The 18474-nt window shown below is 39.0% G+C and overlaps 1 long non-coding RNA gene across 1 annotated transcript in view; it reads right to left on the bottom strand.

The window, feature by feature from the left end:
• Window positions 1-9733: 9733 nt before the first annotated feature.
• The window catches only part of LOC134756640 (uncharacterized), a 143876-nt gene continuing 135135 nt past the window's right edge, over window positions 9734-18474 (bottom strand). The window contains exon 10 of the long non-coding RNA XR_010129564.1: window positions 9734-9969. This is a non-coding gene — a long non-coding RNA (uncharacterized lncRNA). The remainder of the gene's footprint in view (window positions 9970-18474) is intronic.

Genomic DNA, 18474 nt, shown 5'->3' with positions numbered 1-18474 from the left:
TGACTCTGACATCTACCACTAGCTTTCCTGGTTTTCCAGTTTGCAGATGGCATATGTGGACTTCTTGGGCTCCATAATTGCAGGAGCCAGTTCCCAAAGTAAATCTCATATATCTACGTGTATATATCCTGTTGATTTTGTTTCTCTGGAGAACCCTGAATAATACCTTTCCTTTCCTCTCACTTCCCGGGATTGTAATTCCTGAGCCCTTAGCACAGTCTCTTCCTTTTGGGGCACCCAGGCAAAAACAGTTGGTAAGAGGAACAGCAATAAAAAACCTCAGGATGGAATTTTGCAGAAAGACTAGTCACCAATAGCATGGCAAAAACTCCCCATTGCTGGTGATATTATAATGACTAAAGCTTGCCCCTGAGACTAATTGCTATAAGGAACATATCAACATCTAGTATGGGGATGTGGCATATGAACTACATGACAGCAATAGGAAATTGAAGGATTGTAAAGTATATTTTTTGACTTTTGTTTTTAACTACTTTGAAAGCACCAATTTTACAAAAATAGGCTCTGAAAGTCAGCTTCCAGCTAAAGGCAAACTCTGAAAGACAGAAAGCCTGTGACAGCAACTCACAAAATGCACTTGTTCTTACAATCCTCACATGCCACTCCTATTGCCTTCAGGCTGGCATTCGACATCACATCCCAGACAAGCCCAGTGGGTAAGTACAACTCTAGTTAATGAAAGAAGTCACTCACATGCTGAAGGAATTAGACTCTGCCTGTGTGCACTGCTGGTGACTGGAAGCAAATGTAAGAGTAAATCTTGTGGGTTAGAAAATAAGGCTAGACTACATGTGGGCTATAGAGTAAGTTATTTACATGGGCCACTCACCCATGACTGGAGCTTTGATGTTCTAACAAGGGCATATATTTTTTTGGCAATAACTTCTTGAAACATGCTCTGAAGATGGCCAATAGATAAAATACTTCCTGAAATATGCTGAGAAAGTAGTCAGTGAGGTCAAGAGAAGTGGGAGCGTTATAATGAAATCACTATGTTAGACTTGAGAATCCACCACCTAGCTATGTTCCTTAGTAGGTCCAGTGATACTCTTATTACTAAGAAAATAGGTGATCATTGAAAAGCTTGAAAGTGTCTGTCTTTTGTAGCACAATAATGGGAGATGCTTCCTTGGTACTGTCTCCCTAGTAATAAAGGGAGTAGCAGATTCTGGAATGGTGGTGATCTGGAGGCTGTGTATAACCGTCAGAGGTAAAGTAAATGCAATTTCCATAATGGGCAGCAAAGCAGAGTAGCAAAAAGGGATATTTGATCCATAGAAGTCTGTGGCAATGAACAGCAGACCATGATAGTCCCAGTAGTGAGACAAACGGGCAGTCAATCTGGGTGTTGCTAGAGTTGTGTACTAATATTAATTTTGAAAAATCAAATGCTGATAAGCAGAATTTTGAAAAATCAAATGCTGAGAACTGGAGCATTTCATCCATGTTCTAGATCTATTCAGATTCTAGATCTAAGTTTGTCAGATGCAGATTGAAGCTGAAGTCAAAAGTCTTTGAGAAAGCACTTTGTAACACCACTGCAAGGAAATATGGTAAATATTACTTCAATCCTTCCTGAAAGAAATCTGAAGCCATTTGTTAAAATAATTGTGCATTGGGAAAGGGGGAATATTTAGATTTTTTGGGGCTTGACAGATGCAAGGTTTGCGCTCATACTGGTTCCAGAAAGCTGAAAATGCCATCATGCTTCACTAGGCAGAGAGAAACTTATGGAAACCAGGTGATGAATGAATTTTTGGTCTATGTGCCCAAGTGGTTCCCATTGCCCATATGTGTGACCAGGATAGATATACTTATCGGCTATCATAAATATTTTGCTGGTTTTTTGACCTCTGAGCTAAGACTCATGCCAGAAAATCCTAAATGGGAGCTCATGAAGCTTTCCCCAGTTAAGAGAGAAAACAAAAAAATGTCATATCCTAGAAAGGACTGCAAAGGTTATCACTTCCAACAAAATCATAAAGAGATTTCATCATGTCTCAAAAACAAAATCAAAACAAAACAAAAACAAGGAAAAGATGAATTATGGCAGGAAATAAAGCCTGTTGTACTGGATACAGTAATTTCACAGAAGCAGATCAACACAGCTTCTGGCTCTTGGTTTATAGCTAGGGATCTGGCAAATATGTTCTTGATTGCATTAGTAAGGAAGGTAGGAGCCATACACCTTCACATGACAGTGATGCAGCACATGAGCACTCATTTGCTCCAGGGCATTGTTAACACTCTTGCTTTCTGTCATTGTAGTGTCTGCAGAGAACTTGGTCATCTTGGAATTTCACAGTATGGTGCTGGCCCACTAAATGATGGATCATACTATTAGGTCTCAGTGAGCAGTAAGTGGTGGTACTCTAGATGTCCCAGCAAGACACACATGTCAGAAAAGGGTTCTAAACTCCATGTAAAGATTCAGAAGCTTGCACTATTGTGAGTATTTTTTTAGGATAGAGCTATCAAAGGTAATCCTCTTACTTATCCTCTATAGAAGAAATGATAAATTGTTGCCCCTCACATCACCTACCGCTAAGAAAGTGGCCTCTTTAGATTTTGATGGTAGCATAGACTGCTCTTGGTAATACAGCTCCAATCCATTTTGGGGTGATATGGGAGGCTTCCATATTTGAGGCACTCAGACAGTTAAAATTCTGTAGTAAATCCAGTCTGCATTACAAGTGGTTCTGCCACTCAGGACATTTCAGCTAAGCTAATATTGCTAGAGGTAGTTTCTGTCAAGCCATAGTATGAGAGTTAGAGTGAAGGCTCCTAAGCTTCTTTAGCAAGGCTATACATTCTGGGGCAGGGAACATCTCTGTGTTTGAAAACTGGTCCTGGTATGCTACTGGATCCTTGGTTGTGGGAGGAGAGCTGATCACCTGACCTTGGTACATCCAGTGATAGTGGAAGTGGGTCTGCCCATCTTTGGCTGAGTATTGTAGATTCCATTGTGTCATAGGTAAGGCAGACACAGTCATGGTCTATAAACACAGAGAAAATTTGGGAATGAGTCTATGCAGTTCCAAAACCAGGATTAAATTATACAAAAAACCAGTTCAGAAGCCGATATTGCATCATTGTCTCTCTTCAATTTATTGTTATAATTTTATTGGTTATTAACATTAACCAGATATTGGAGGAGGAAAAACTCAGCCTAGTTCGTTGATGTTGAAGCTTGACCCAAATGGACTACTAGGAAATCTTAACCACACTCATGGAAAAGCCATAAAGGAGTGTGTTGAAGGGAGATCCTCCCAGTGGACAGAGCTGTAAAGAATCCTTTAGCCATCTTCTTTATACACAGAAAAACGTGGTGTGAATTGCATATATACATGAGCTCTTGGGAAGTAGCATAGTTTGGTGGGTTACCCAGGGACCTGGATGCAATGAGATTCAGAGAACAGAGACAAAGAAAAAGAAAAGAAGTATATGAATTGACCTATTTAGTGAACAGAAAGTATGTCTATTTTTGTGTCTTAAGTTAATATCCTTAAAAAAAGTCTACTGTGGGCAGGGCTCGGTGGCTCATGCCTGTAATCCCAGCACTTTGGGAGGCCAAGGTGGGTGGATCATGAGGTCAGGAGATCAAGACCATCCTTGCTAACACAGTGAAACCCCGTCTCTACTAAAAATACAAAAAATTAGCCGGGCATGTTGGCGGGCACCTGTAGTCCCAGCTACTCAGGATGCTGAGGCAGGAGAATGGCGTGAACCTGGGGGGTGAAGCTTGCAGTGAGCCGAGATCGTGCCACTGCACTCCAGCCTGGGCAACACAGCAAGACTCCGTCTAAAAAAAAATGTCTACTGTGTAGGAGTCTTCTTACAATGAGACGATAAGATGATTCATTTCATGAAAGCCAGAAAGGCTTTCTTCTTGGTTATCTTAGTGGTAATGCAATAAGCCCATGAGAAGAGTGAGCGTGGTGATGTGGTTTAAGGTTGTACACATGCCCAATAATATGATCTTCCTCTCACCAAGACTAATGGAGCCATTACCATTGCTGAGTGTCCAACTTTCCAGCAGCTGAGACCAATAATAAACTTTGTAAGCATCACCATTCTTCAAGGAGACCAGCCGCTTGGTAGTAAGTTCAATGTATTGGACCCCTCTAATGTAGCACCACCCAACCCCCCAGAAATATGACAGTGAATTTTCATACCAAAACTGATATCTACTATAATTATGGTGTGTTTTTTTCCATCCTATAATTGCCAGAACAGGAAAAATCTTCAGAGGACTTATAGGATTTCGTAACTTATTGACATGGTATCATATATAATATTGCCTTGGGCCAACAGAACCATTTTATAGCCACAGAGGTGTGAGGGAAGGTCTCATAGGATCCATTGGTCTTGATAAGTGGCTCTTACCTCATCATGCCTCCCACACATCATCATTCATAAAAGCTTCCTAATTCAAAATGTGGAATGGCATGTTAAAGGATCAGCTATGGCACTATTTCAAAGACAAAAGCCCTCAGTGTTGGGATACTGCTCAAACAATACACTAAACATATTCCAGCATGACTGAAAAATTTTATCTTGAAAATGTTGGTAGTCCTAGGAAACATTCAAGTATCACATAAAAGATTCAGAATCACTGACTCATTCAGCTTTTCATGGGTGGTTTTCTTTTCAATTACTGACTCTAATGAAAGAGTAAATTATTCTCTTAATGATAGTTGAAAATAACTGCTTAGGTTTTTATGTGGAAAAAAAGAAAGCATTTTAGTGGTCATTATTTCCTATCAATATTTTTTTTTGTTTTGTTCTTCTTTCACAGGACTGTCCCTCAAGGGAATTTTATTCCTTAACAAAGCTCAGGAAATAAAATAGGCCAAGTATTGAAAGAAATTTTTATTTCCATCCTGTATTAGTTTTCTATTGCTGCTGTAAAAAAATAACACAAACTTAGTGGCTTAAAACAACTGCCATCTATTATTGCCCAGTTTCTGTAGGTTAGAATTCCAGTAGGCACTGTAGTCTGTGCTTAAGTATTACAAGGCTGAAATAAAGGAATCAACAAGACTATGTTCCTTTCTGGAGGTAGAGGAGAATCCATCTCATTGTTCATTCAGGTGGTTGACGGAATTTATTTCTACGCAATTGAAGAACCAAAGTCCATTTCTTTATTGGCTGTGAGCTGGGAGTCATTCTCAGCTTCTAGAAGCCACCTATGTTCACTGGCTTGTGGCCCCTGCATCTTAGAGCAAGTAATGGTAGATGGAGTCCCTCTCACTCTTAAAATCTCTCCTACCTGTTCTTCAGCCATTGCATCTCCATGGCAGACTCTTCTGCCTTCCTCTTCTATTTTTAAGGGCTCTTGTGATTACACTGCGCTCATCCAGATAATCCAGGATAACCTTTCTATCTTAAGACTCTTAATCATAATTCCTTTTACAAAGTTCCTTTTGTTATGTAATAGAACATACATGGGAGTAAAAGTAAGGGCAAAGATCAGGAGGGCTAAAGCTCTTTTGACTACATACACCCAGGTCATTCTGCCAGCCAAATTCTAGGACCTTGTTTTATTCTTAAAATAAATTTATACTCTAGAACATTAATATGGAAATCCTATGAGTTTAAGAGACTCGGGTTAATCATGAAAGGAGAAATTCCCTCTCTTTGGTGCCCTGGTAATTTAATGCATGAAAGCAATGTACTATAGTAACATTAAGAATCTTTCTTCTGAAAAAAAAAAAAGGTTATGAAACAATCAGTTTACCGGAAGAATTAATTTTGAGCTGGGTACACCTATTTTTCAGGATTGTGACATTAAATTTCTTAAAACAATGCCCTGGAAATCTTTGCCTATCATCGAGTATTTGAGCATTCCCTACTCACATATCCCTGCCCCATTTGAAAACAACTGGATGATGACATCTTTAGGAATTATTCTACCTTAAGTACCCCAGAATTTTTCAGTTCTGTCCCTGAATGAATGAAGCACTATTATTTTTCAAAGAAATCATTGAAACTAGAGGAGAGCTAATCTGCCAAGCCAAATATTTTGAAGTGGGTAGATCTAAAGTTCTCATACAGGAATATTGTAGATATAAACAATAACTGGAATGGCTATCAGATAAAAATATTGTTGAATTCCATGAGTAGATGATGTAATAACCAATGGACTGAAAATTTTAATTTCAGGAACTTGAAAGATGGTTTAAAGCTAAACCATCTTTACAGCTGAATTGGATTAATTTAATTCACTAGTGAGTTCTACATTTGATGTTTGTATTAGTCTGTTTTCACACTGCTATAAAGAACTACCCGAGACTGGGTAATTTATGAATAAAAGCGGTTTAATTGAGTCACAGTTCCATAGGCTTAACAGGAAGCATGGCTGGGAAGCCTGAGGAAACTTACAATCATGGCAGAAGGCAAAGGGAAAGCAAGGCACATTCTTCACATGGTTGCAGGAGAGTGAGGGAGCAAACAGGGAAGTGCTACACATTTTTAAACCATCAGATCTCATGAGAACTCACTGACCATCACAAGAACAGTAAGGGGGAAATCTGCTCCCATGATCCAATCACCTCCCACCAGGCCATTCCTCCAATACATGGGGATTACAGTTCAACATGAGATTGGGTGGGGACATAGAGCCAAACCTCACAATGTATTAGACATGGGCAAGAACCATTTGAGCTTTCATCATAGAGAATGTTTTTCCAGAGGATCAAGTTAACTAAAAGACTTATCTCTGGAGGCACGGCTTGGCTCTACTTTTCCTAACTTAACTACATCATCAACCACATAGAAAATTTGTAACATCAAGATGTCTGTTTATAGAGTTCTATTGCAAAATAGAGATATGACGTTAACTATTGTCTTCCCAATTCCTAGTGCTTATCATGCACTATGTATGATGACCTATGCATTCACTATTAGAATATAGACACAGCCAGCACTGGATATTTTTCCTGGACCATAGTTGGACTTTTTTCTTCATTGCTTGGTCAATGGAGGATGCTATGGGACCAAAATTACACTGTTCAATAGGGGAGCCCCTGGCTACAGGTGCTATTGAGTACTTGAGTTATAGTTAGTCTGAACTGAGATGTGCTGCAAGTTTAAAATGCATACTGGATTTCAAAAACTTAGTTCAAATTTTTTAAAATGAAAGTATTTCATTAAAAACATTTTACATTGATTATATGTTGGATAATAATTTCATCCATATTTGGGTAAATAAAATATATTGTTGAAATTAATTTTATCAGATTATTCACATATATTAATGTGGCTATTAGAACATTAAACATTACAAATTGGCCCACATTGTATTTTCATTTGTTGTTATCGCTGGTACAGACCACAGTGAGACTCCAAAAGTCATTTTTTCAACCATGCTATGTATGTCCCTAGCAGTCTTGTTTTATGACAAGTGCTCAGTCTTCTTAAAGGTCTTTCTCCTCCTCCTCTACTCCTCATCAAAGGCAGAGTCACACTGGTCCAGAAGGCTAGTAGTTCAAAAGAGATTGCTGGCCTCTCTTTACCTTACTATTTTCCAACATCCATTCAGCAAATCCAAGGCTTAATTATTATTTGTATAAAGTTTTCTTAGAGAGATTAATAAAATTCAGTGATACTTGAAACCAAAATATTCTTGTGATCCAGTTGTCCTGAACAGTGTGAGGTTTTTAATCTTGATTTTTAATCATAGTATTTGCTCTTCATAAACAAGATGATACTTAACTCTCATTTCTTCATTTCCCAAAGCAAGACAGGCACACGAAAAACTTATTTTATTTTATTCTCTATGAGGATGAGTTTGATGTGACTGAAAAAAGTAATCAGTACAGAACTGCCTAAACTTTTAGCCCTAGGTAGAGATAAATTCCATCTTTGATAATCATCTACAACTTCTGAATAACTGCTTCTTAGGTATGAGATCAGCCTGGTGCCTTGGCTCTATCCATGGACAGCAGCTGGTCAGACAATTCTGTATGCAGCTTTGACTACAGTGCTACAAAGATTTCTCAAGGAGAGAAAGAAAGAATTGCAGCCCAAATCACAGCCAGGCTTGTTTCACCAGCCTTCTTGAGAACTGTCAAAATGGGTCTATAAAAGAGCAAGTGAATTGCAAAGCAATGCCAAATATGAAAGACTTGAATCCAAATCAGTAGAATTTCTGCATGTAGTAAAGTACATTAAAGGACTATGATCTGTATACAGAGACAGAAATGTTAACAGGCCAAAAGTTTTAGTAATTTAGGGGAAAAGGCAGAAAAATACATGGTGGAACAAGATCCCTTTAATGACATTGGAGTCTGTCGAATGGTATAACTTTGGCCTACGCACACATATCCAAGATCACACAAGGCTAGAAGTCATATCCAGGCAAGCTGAAGGACAGGGATGCCCAAAGAAGGGGAGGCAAAAGATCAAAAGATAAGTGGACAGGTAAGTAGACAAGAAAATGCAAGTAGAGGGCAGAGCAAGAAGGTGATTCAACATTCAGAGTAGAAAGTGACAATCTGATTCAACATTCAGAGTAGAAAGTGACAATCAGCCAACCAAACACACACAAGGAAGATATGTAGGAACTGATGTTACTATTAAGGCAAGAATGTTTCATTTAACATTCCAAGAAAGTAACTAGAAGTGAAGGTGATGACAAAGCCAATTACCTAACGGATATGGGGCCCTATTGTAACATAACAATTTTAGTGACAAGGCAAATCCTCATAGACACAGAAGTGAAGTGTGGTCAATCTGAAGAAAGGCTTGAGGAAACATGAGGCTGAAGAGGTGGGTGGGGACTGAGATGGGAAGATTCTGACAGGCAGAACTGCTCAGAGTTGGGAACACACAGTTGGCTGTCACCTGCAGTGGTTTCTCAGTGCCTCACAACTTGGTAGATGTGTTATATTTTACTGGATTATGACAACATTTGGGATCTGCTAGTAGGGTGGGGTAGGGAGTCATATCCTGAATTGCAATTTTTTCCTTTCATTCAAAATACTCTGGTGCTCATGCATTTACTGACACCATTCCTGGTGGTGGCTCAGCTCAGGAGGTGGACATTTCCAGGACTCTGTGGTCCATGGTCTTGTTCTGCTGCTTGGTGTCTGGTGATGGTCATGCAGGACATCAAGTAGCAGATGAATCAGGTATGCCCCATATACAGCCAGAATCGACAACATAATTATAGTTTACAGATTAATTATCATTCCTTAGCTTGTGCTGTACAAAAGGGAACAAAACAGTTTCCTTTTCAAAACTGGCACCTTCTTAAGGAAACAATTATATCAAAGGAAATCATAAAAACTGAGCCATCAAAATAGAGTTTTATGCTATCACCAAATGTTTCATTATATGATAAAACTGAGTGAGATTTTAATGGTCATCTCTTATATAGTAAAGGAATGGCTCAGATGATTTTTAAAAACAGGCTAATGGTATACAATTTATTCAGTGTTTCTCAACAATTACTGTGCATCAGGTTTACTTGGGGGTCTTCTCAAAACACAGATTATTGAGCCCACCCTCAAAATATCCGATTCAGTGGTCCAAGGATGTGCATTTCTAACAAGCCCACAGATGCCTGTGGTGCTGGTCTAGGGACCCTAGTTTAAGAATTACTAATCTGGTCAGTGGGCCAGTCAAGACAATGACCCTGGATCTGTCTAAATGTCTACAGTTCTGTATTCTAACAAGACTTAAAGAGAAACAGTGCAAAAGAGAAAGAGAGAGACAGAAAACTTTTTATTTTGTCAGGCTTGAGAAACAAAGATTACTTAATTGTTCAGAAAACTTTTTGTCACCAAGGGACATTTGGGTGAGTTGGTTTGATGAGACTAAAAACTCCAAGCCGGACATAGTGGCTCATGCCTGTAATCCTAGCACTTTGGGAGGCCGAGGCCCGTGGATAGCTTGAGTCCAGGAGTTGAAGACCAGCCTGCGTGACATGGCGAAATGCTGTTTCTGCAAAAAAATGCAAAAATTAGCTGGACATGGTGGTACATGTGTCTGTAGTATCAGCTACTTGGGAGGCTGCAGAGGCAGGATCTATTGAGCTCAGGAGATTGAGGCTGCAGTGAGCTCTGGTCGTGCCACTGCACTCCAGCCTGGGCTACAGAGCAAGGCCCTATCTCAAAACAAAAAACCAAAAAGACTCAAGACCTCCCCTTCTGGGAAGGAACACTAAGAAGAAGAATGCCTGAATGCCTGTCGGTGTCACTCACAGTACTTGTTGTCTCTCCTCTCTGTAATGTAACACTTATCACACTCCTCTTCTGCAATTTCAGGACTGCCATTAGGATAATGTGGATTACACTTCTGCAGCCCCTATCTAGATGTTACATTCAAATGTCACTGACAGTAAATAGAATCTGCTATAAGAAATAATGGGGAATGCTGGCCAGAGTCTGTTGAAAATAGATATCTGCCTTAGCCAGACACAAAGAAAGATAACCCTGAATGTAGATTAAGTCTGCAATACACACAAATTCTTGATTCTGTCAGGTTCATCAGAGACAGTAAACCCAGAGAGATTTGAAGCCGAATGCATTATGATCATTTACCTTGTATTGAATTCCATGGCACCTGTGAATATTTACCCTTTGCACAGTAAAACTTCAGGCATAGCAATCTGGAAACTGCTCCCCTGAATTCTGCTTAAAGCATGTAGTCAAAATTTCTGCACACCAGGTGTAGGTGGCTTTGTTATTATCATCATTGAAAATGTATGTCCTGTTTTCGTGTGGCAAGGTGACAGGTGATATACAAAACAAGATGCATCCATAATCCATGCCCTTGAGGATCTTTCATACAAAGACAAAGGCGAGCACTGATTTCCAGACAATAGCCTCATAAAGCAGCTTAAAGTAAGATTTTGTTTTCGTTTTTGTTTTTTATGGGGTTTTTTTGCACAGAATTTAAGTGAAAAATATCTGTTTCTGTGAAGCAATGGTTTGGAGGGATCAATTTCTCCAGTGGGCAGATGTGATGGTTAATATTAGGTGTCAACTTGATTGGATTGAAGGATGCATAGGTGGGTGGTAAAGTATTGTCTCTGGGTGTGTCTGTGAGGGTGTTGCCAGAGGAAATTAACATTTGAGTCAGTGGACTGGGAGAGGAAAACCCACCCTCAATATGGGTGGGCACCATTCAATCGGCTGCCAGTGCACCTAGAACAAAGTAGGAGGAAGAAGGTGGGATAAGCTGGCTTGCTGAGTCTTCTGGCTTTTGTCTTTCTCCTGTGTTGGATGCTTCCGTCTGTCCCTTCTGCCCTTGGACATCAGGTTCCACGTTCTTCAGCCTTTGGACTCTTGGACTTACACCAGTGGTTTGCTGGAGGCTCTCAGGTCTTCAGCCACAGACTAAAGTCTGCACTGTTGGTTTCCCTACTTTTGAGGGTTTTGGATTTAGACTGAGCCACTACTGGCTTCTTTCTTCCTCAGCTTGCAGACAGCCTATCATGGGAGTTTACCTTGTAATCACGTGAGCCAATTCTGCTTAATAAACTCCCTATTATATACACATGTATCCTATTAGTTCTGTCCCTCTGGAGAACCCTAACTAATATAGCAGAGTTGGTAGATATTTGTTTAGTGTCTAATCCCTGGGCACTGCCTACCTTCCCACTGGCTCTTCCAATCAGCATGTCCACGTTTCTTGTTCTGGGCGGGAAGTGGTGAATAACGCAAGGAAATGATCAGCAATATTTTTAGTATATGCACATTTTTTTCCAGTTCTACCACTGATGATATTGTTTTACATGTGATCTCATATGGTTTAGCTGTGTCCCCACCCAAATGTCATCTTGAATGATAGCTCCCATAATCCCCACATGTCATGGGAGGGAACCAGTGGGAGGTAAATGAATCATGGGGGTGGGTTTCTCCTGTTCTCATGATAATGAATAAGTCTTATGAGATCTGATGATTTTATAAAGGGCAGTTTCCCCGCACATGCACTCTAGCCTGTGTAAGACATACCTTTGCTCCCCCTTCACCTTCTGCCATGATTCTGAGGCCTCCCCAGCCATGTGGAACTGTGAGTCCATTAAACTTCTTTTTCTTTATAAATTACCCAGTCTTGGGTGTATCTTTATTAGCAGCAAGAGTCCGGACTAATACATGATCAAAAACTAATTGGGCGAGAAAATTGTTTTTGGCACCTCCTTTGATTTTACCTGAAGGAAAGCCTGACAAGAACGGAATCAGTTACACTGGAGCTCCATGGTGTTTGAATCTGAGAAGACTAAATATCAATATCTGCTTGACTTCAAATCCAGTCCTGTTGTCTCAATGCCCATCTAGCCATCTGCTGGCATCCTCACCTGACACCTACTCCAGGGGGACTACACTACCAGATAGACTCACCTGACTAAAACTGATTTAGAAGTGGATTTTAACTCATTAGGCTGGAGCCAAGGTATTGAGAGGACCTGCTAAGCATCTGCCATTTAGTCACGGGCATCACTGTAAAAGGTCCACTCTCTAGTGTAGTCTAACATGAGGAATAGTTTATCCATTTGCCTTATACTGTGGTTCAAAAAATTCAATGAAGTCAGCCCTATTAAGTGATTAGTTTCTCTCAATTTTCTTATAGGGTTGGACTTTGCACTAAAACTACACTTCATGTCATGACTTATGGGTGACCTTGTGACTTTCCCTTGCCAAGTGTTCTTACAGGCATAGCCCAGTGCCACCTTCATATGATTGCGACAACACTTAGAATAAGAAAGGCAATAATGCTCCTCTTATTCCTACTAGGGATACAAGAGCTCTACTATAGCTTGTAACTTTCATACTTTCTAGACATCAGGAGGGATCATTCACACCACCACCACCACCACCAACACCACCACTACCACCACTGCTACTACTTTTACTGCTATTTCTACTAGTTCTTCTTCCTTCTCCTCCTTTTTCTCCTTCTTCTTTCCTTAAGCTTCTGTACTTACCCTTCATGCTCTTGCATATTTTCAACCTGTTGATTAGACAATCAGAATTCGTTTATGTAGGTTGGTGGTGGAGCAACCCCACATCAATATGTGAGTAGATTAAGCTGCAGAAGATAAATACTTGTGGCCCACTGTTGTCTCAGATCATGATGTTTGTTTCTCAAGTTAAGGCCTCCTTCGATTTTGGCATGCAAAATGGTGGCATCTACCCAATAATTTATGCTAACTTCCCTTTGGAAGTCATTTCTTGAGCAGAATACCTACAAAAGTTTTTCTATTACATGTAGAGTGTAAAACTGTTATACAATATTTCTAAATAAATTTAAAGAGAAAAAGATAAACTTTAGAACCAAATGAGATGTTTGCATCCTCAATTCCTAAGGCCACGTTTTGTAAGGCCAAAGAGGAGAAGTCCCATGGCCAGGATCCGAGAAACTTGTTACTGAAAAAGTAGTAATAGGTGTCCAGACTTCATTGCTGAGTTATTTTTCCACTTTAGAGGCCAGATCAGTCAGGACTCATCTATACAAAGGCATACATTGGGCAACTTCTATTTCCAAGACAAAGGCAATCAGGATATCTTAGACAGAAAGAGGGTTCAATTGAGTCTATAATAATAATTAATTTGTAATTGTTTGTCCTCTAAGTTAGCACATATAACTGACATTAGAGATAATCAGCTAAAACTACGACAATCAAAATTTCTCAGGTCCTATTATTAAAAGTATTCAACATATTTATTAACGATGCAAGTGTTTTGCAAACCAAGGAAGGTATTTCTTACAGCAGTAGAAAATTCCGTTTGTTCTCTCACTGCCTTTTTTCTTAAAGTATTAGGGTTATTAAGTGCAACATCTACACAGAACAGGTTGTTTGCTTTTCAAATAACTTTAGCAGAAAGAAATATTTGATGAATTAGTAATGTGTTTGACCTTGAGAAACTGATCAAAATATCTGGCTCTTTGGTCCTTTACTTTGATGCCTCAGTAACTTTTTAAAGCTGAATTTTACAAGCCCCTTAGCAAATTGGTTTTGCAATGGTGTTTTTTTTTTTCTTGTATCTGATATATTACTTGGATGCTGAAAAACCTGCTGGAAAGGAAAACAAAAATGAAAGTCTAAGTAATCAGTAGCCTCTGCAATCATTATAGATGCTCAGTGGGTATTTCAGAGTCCTTTACTTGAAAACAAATTATGTAAATCCACTTATGTGTGTTGAAAATTTACAGTAACTCTAAAGAATGAGGAACCAGACACATCAGCATAGTTGAAAGTTAACTTCTGAGACATTAAAAGATGTTCCTAGGTCTGTAACTTCTTGTTCTTTGTCCAGGAAATTTATTTTCTAGACAATTACCTCTATGGGGAACACCCAGGGCTGGAGGGAACAATTTTACAGAATCTTACTGTTATTGAGTCAGCAGTGCTAGCTATTAAATAACAGGTGGCAGGCTGTGATTTATATGCACAAGTTGCACTGTGCAGTCGTCCTATGCAGGCCCTGGCCCTCAGGAAAGAAAGCCAAAGATGGTACATCAATTACTATAAAACTAAAGCATCTTCTTTTGTTACTCCAAATGTGCTTACCTATTAAGCTATAAAAAATGTAATCCATGAGCCAAGACCCAAATCACCAGTGTACACTCACTCCACACATACATAACATTCTTTAGTCTTATCATCATCCTTTACATGTTCATTACACATATTTTAAAAAAAAAGATAATCCATCTGCCTCTTCCTATAAGATATGCTTGGAACTAAGCAATGTAGCAGTGAGCCATAAGAAACCTGGATCAGATATTTTAATTGAATAGACAAGTCCTAAACTTATTCAAAGAACGAGTAAGATTGTCTTGGGATGGTTTTGCTTTTATTTGGTATTAGTTTTTGATTTGGTGTTGGTATTTTTTTTTCCAGGAACACTGGATATATTCTATGTTTTATGGAACTTTTTTTAGTTCACCAGTGCTTTAGGTGTTATAAACATAAGTCAAATATCATGTCTTGCTGGACCCAACTCACTAGGCACAGAGACTGACATCTGTTTGTTCAGTATTTCTAAGGAATCTCAAATCTAAAACAATAGCTGTGTGGCTTCATGTTTAGAGATTGTCCTCTCAGTCTTTCAAACATTATTCGTGGATATTTGTTTCCACTTTAAATAGCAGAGCTATTGCAATACTGAATCTGTGAGAACTTCCTTGCCTTTTGAATATTTATTGGCTGCTTAACATTTTAAATGAGAATTGTTCATCCAAAGGAAGTTCACTTTGTTCTGAAATTCAATTCAACCTAAATTGTAGGCATCTCAATTTCCCATTCTGAAGTTCCAAGATCAAGAAAGTGTCACCTTACTCTTGATATATTTTGGGTTTTACAAAAGAGTCAGACACTCACAATTCTGGGAGAAATATATTTCTAATTTTCTTATTACAATTCTCACAGCATATAGTAAAGTTCATTAAAAAATTGAAAAAAGTTACATTAGAATTCAGTTTTCTGTTTGATTCTATGAGGGATAATAAACTCAGTAACATCTAGATAGTTTCTCATTATGTCTCACCAACTTTTTACTTATTTATTTATTTATTATACTTTAAGTTTTAGGGTACATGTGCACAATGTGCAGGTTAGTTACATATGTATACATGTGCCATGCTGGTGCGCTGTACCCACTAACTCGTCATCTAGCATTAGGTATACCTCCCAATGCTATCCCTCCCCCCACCCCCCACCCCACAACAGTCCCCAGAGCGTGATGTTCCCCTTCCTGTGTCCATGTGTTCTCATTGTTCAATTCCCACCTATGAGTGAGAATATGCAGTGTTTGGTTTTTTGTTCTTGCCATAGTTTACTGAGAATGATGATTTCCAATTTCATCCATGTCCCTACAAAGGACATGAACTCATCATTTTTTATGGCTGCATAGTATTCCATGATGTATATGTGCCACATTTTCTTAACCCAGTCTATCATTGTTGGACATTTGGGTTGGTTCCAAGTCTTTGCTATTGTGAATAGTGCCGCAATAAACATACGTGTGCATGTGTCTTTATAGCAGCATGATTTATAGTCCTTTGGGTATATACCCAGTAATGGGATGGCTGGGTCAAATGGTATTTCTAGTTCTAGATCCCTGAGGAATTGCCACACTGACTTCCACAATGGTTGAACTAGTTTACAGTCCCACCAACAGTGTAAAAGTATTCCTATTTCTCCACATCCTCTCCAGCACCTGTTGTTTCCTGACTTTTTAATGATTGCCCTTCTAACTGGTGTGAGATGGTATCTCATTGTGGTTTTGATTTGCATTTCTCTGATGGCCAGTGATGGTGAGCATTTTTTCCTGTGTTTTTTGGCTGCATAAATGTCTTCTTTTGAGAAATGTCTGTTCATGTCCCTCGCCCACTTTTTCATGGGGTTGTTTGTTTTTTTCTTGTAAATTTGTTTGAGTTCATTGTAGATTCTGGATATTAGCCCTTTGTCAGATGAGTAGGTTGCGAAAATTTTCTCCCATTTTGTAGGTTGCCTATTCACTCTGATGGTAGTTTCTTTTGCTGTGCAGAAGCTCTTTAGTTTAATTAGATCCCATTTGTCAATTTTGTCTTTTGTTGCCATTGCTTTTGGTGTTTTAGACATGAAGTCCTTGCCCATGCCTATGTCCTGAATGGTAATGCCTAGGTTTTCTTCTAGGGTTTTTATGGCTTTAGGTCTAACGTTTAAGTCTTTAATCCATCTTGAATTAATTTTTGTATAAGGTGTAAGGAAGGGATCCAGTTTCAGCTTTCTACATATGGCTAGCCAATTTTCATGTCTCACCATCTTGATGTCATACCCAAATCAATGTAATCTTCTCAGAAAAGTCGTGTGGCCAACAGAATGTTAAGGTAAGTTCTTATTTTTTTTCTCTGAAATGCTTCTAACTTGCAGATAATACATGAAGCATAAATGATGTATATATTTGAAGCCTAACACAAATTCTGATGCTTTTAACATTAAAAGTGAGCCAAAATATTTGGTAAAACTCTTCTGTTTCTCTGAGAGTTCATATTGGGATGTTTGGGTCTTTCAAGGATGCTGTCTTGGAACTGCTCCACACACTCTGGACCTGCCTTGCTTTGATATCATTTTGGTTTTGCTCCAATTTCAAATTTCTACCCCTTCAAAAATTAGATTTTGAGTCTTCCAAATGTGAAGGCAAATTTTGCAGACCACCTATAAAAATCAAGATGGAGTATTTCATGCTGCAGTATAACCCCCAAATCTTACCATGTCTAAAAACAAAATATTTACTTCTCACTCTAACTGTATATCCAATATAGGCCAATGGGCCTCTGCTCATTGTAGACCCAGGTTGACATAGGCTTCATCTTTTTTTTAATTTTTTATTATTTATTTATTTATTTTATTATTATTATACTTTAAGTTTTAGGGTACATGTGCACAATGCTTCATCTTAACACAGACTTCCATCACCTGGGTAGGGAGAACAGAGCACTACATTGCCTCAAAGGGCCAATTAAATACTGCTTCTTGGAGGGAGATGCAGGCAATTTCTAGCACTTCTGCTCATATTTTGTTGGTCAAAGTAAGGCCACAGCTAACTTCAAAGTGGGTGGGGAGGTACAACACTGCATGAGCTCAGAAAAAGGAGAATTAGAATGTTTCTGAAGAGTGCTAATGGCTATCACCCCTTGGAATACTCCACTTCCCCAATCTGGCTCTCAGTAGAGCGATGCTTCAGAATACCCATGGTAGCACTTTCCAGGTTTCTCTTTCTGCTGAGTGCTATCCACGGAGAGGAAAATAATAACTATCACAGGTATATATTAAGACTCATTTACAAACACAGTGTGAATTTAAAGTATATTAGCTCAATCAAAGAGTAAATATTATGTTTCTATATCATGGTTTAATTTTTCGTTAGTTATCATTTATAGGTCTGGGGTAAAAATAAAGTATATTTAGGCTAGTCATGATGGCTCACACCTGTAATCCCAGCACTTTGAGAGTCCAAGGTAGGAGGATGGCTTGAGCACAGAAGTTCGAGACCAGCCTGGGAAACATAGCTAGACCCTGTATCTACAAAAATTTTAAAAATACAAAATTATCCAGGTGTGGTGGCATGAGACTGTAGTCCCAGCTACTGGAGAGGCTGAGGTGGGAGGATCACTTGATCCCAGGAGTTCGATGCTGCAGTAAGCTGTGATCACACCACTGCACTCCAGCCCGGGCAATAGGGCAAGACCCCATCTCAAAAACAAAAAGTATATTTTATAATTCTATTCAAGACGTTTTGGTAAGTAGAAAAACCATATTTTCTTGTTTGCTTTACACCCTTCCAGGTATCTATTCCGAACTTCTTACGATTATTTTCTGCAATCATGTGGTTAGTAACTTCCTGATTCCTCCCACCCCCACATCTAAACTCAACTGATGCTGGTTATACTTACAATTTTTTACATTATCTACATTCCTTGCATCTCCCGAGCCTAATGCCATTCTCCCTGTTACCC

This window comes from Gorilla gorilla, chromosome 11 (assembly GCF_029281585.2).
Source record: "Gorilla gorilla gorilla isolate KB3781 chromosome 11, NHGRI_mGorGor1-v2.1_pri, whole genome shotgun sequence".
Classification (NCBI taxonomy): Eukaryota; Metazoa; Chordata; class Mammalia; order Primates; family Hominidae; genus Gorilla; species Gorilla gorilla.
This window is presented reverse-complemented; position numbering and strand designations above follow the sequence as displayed.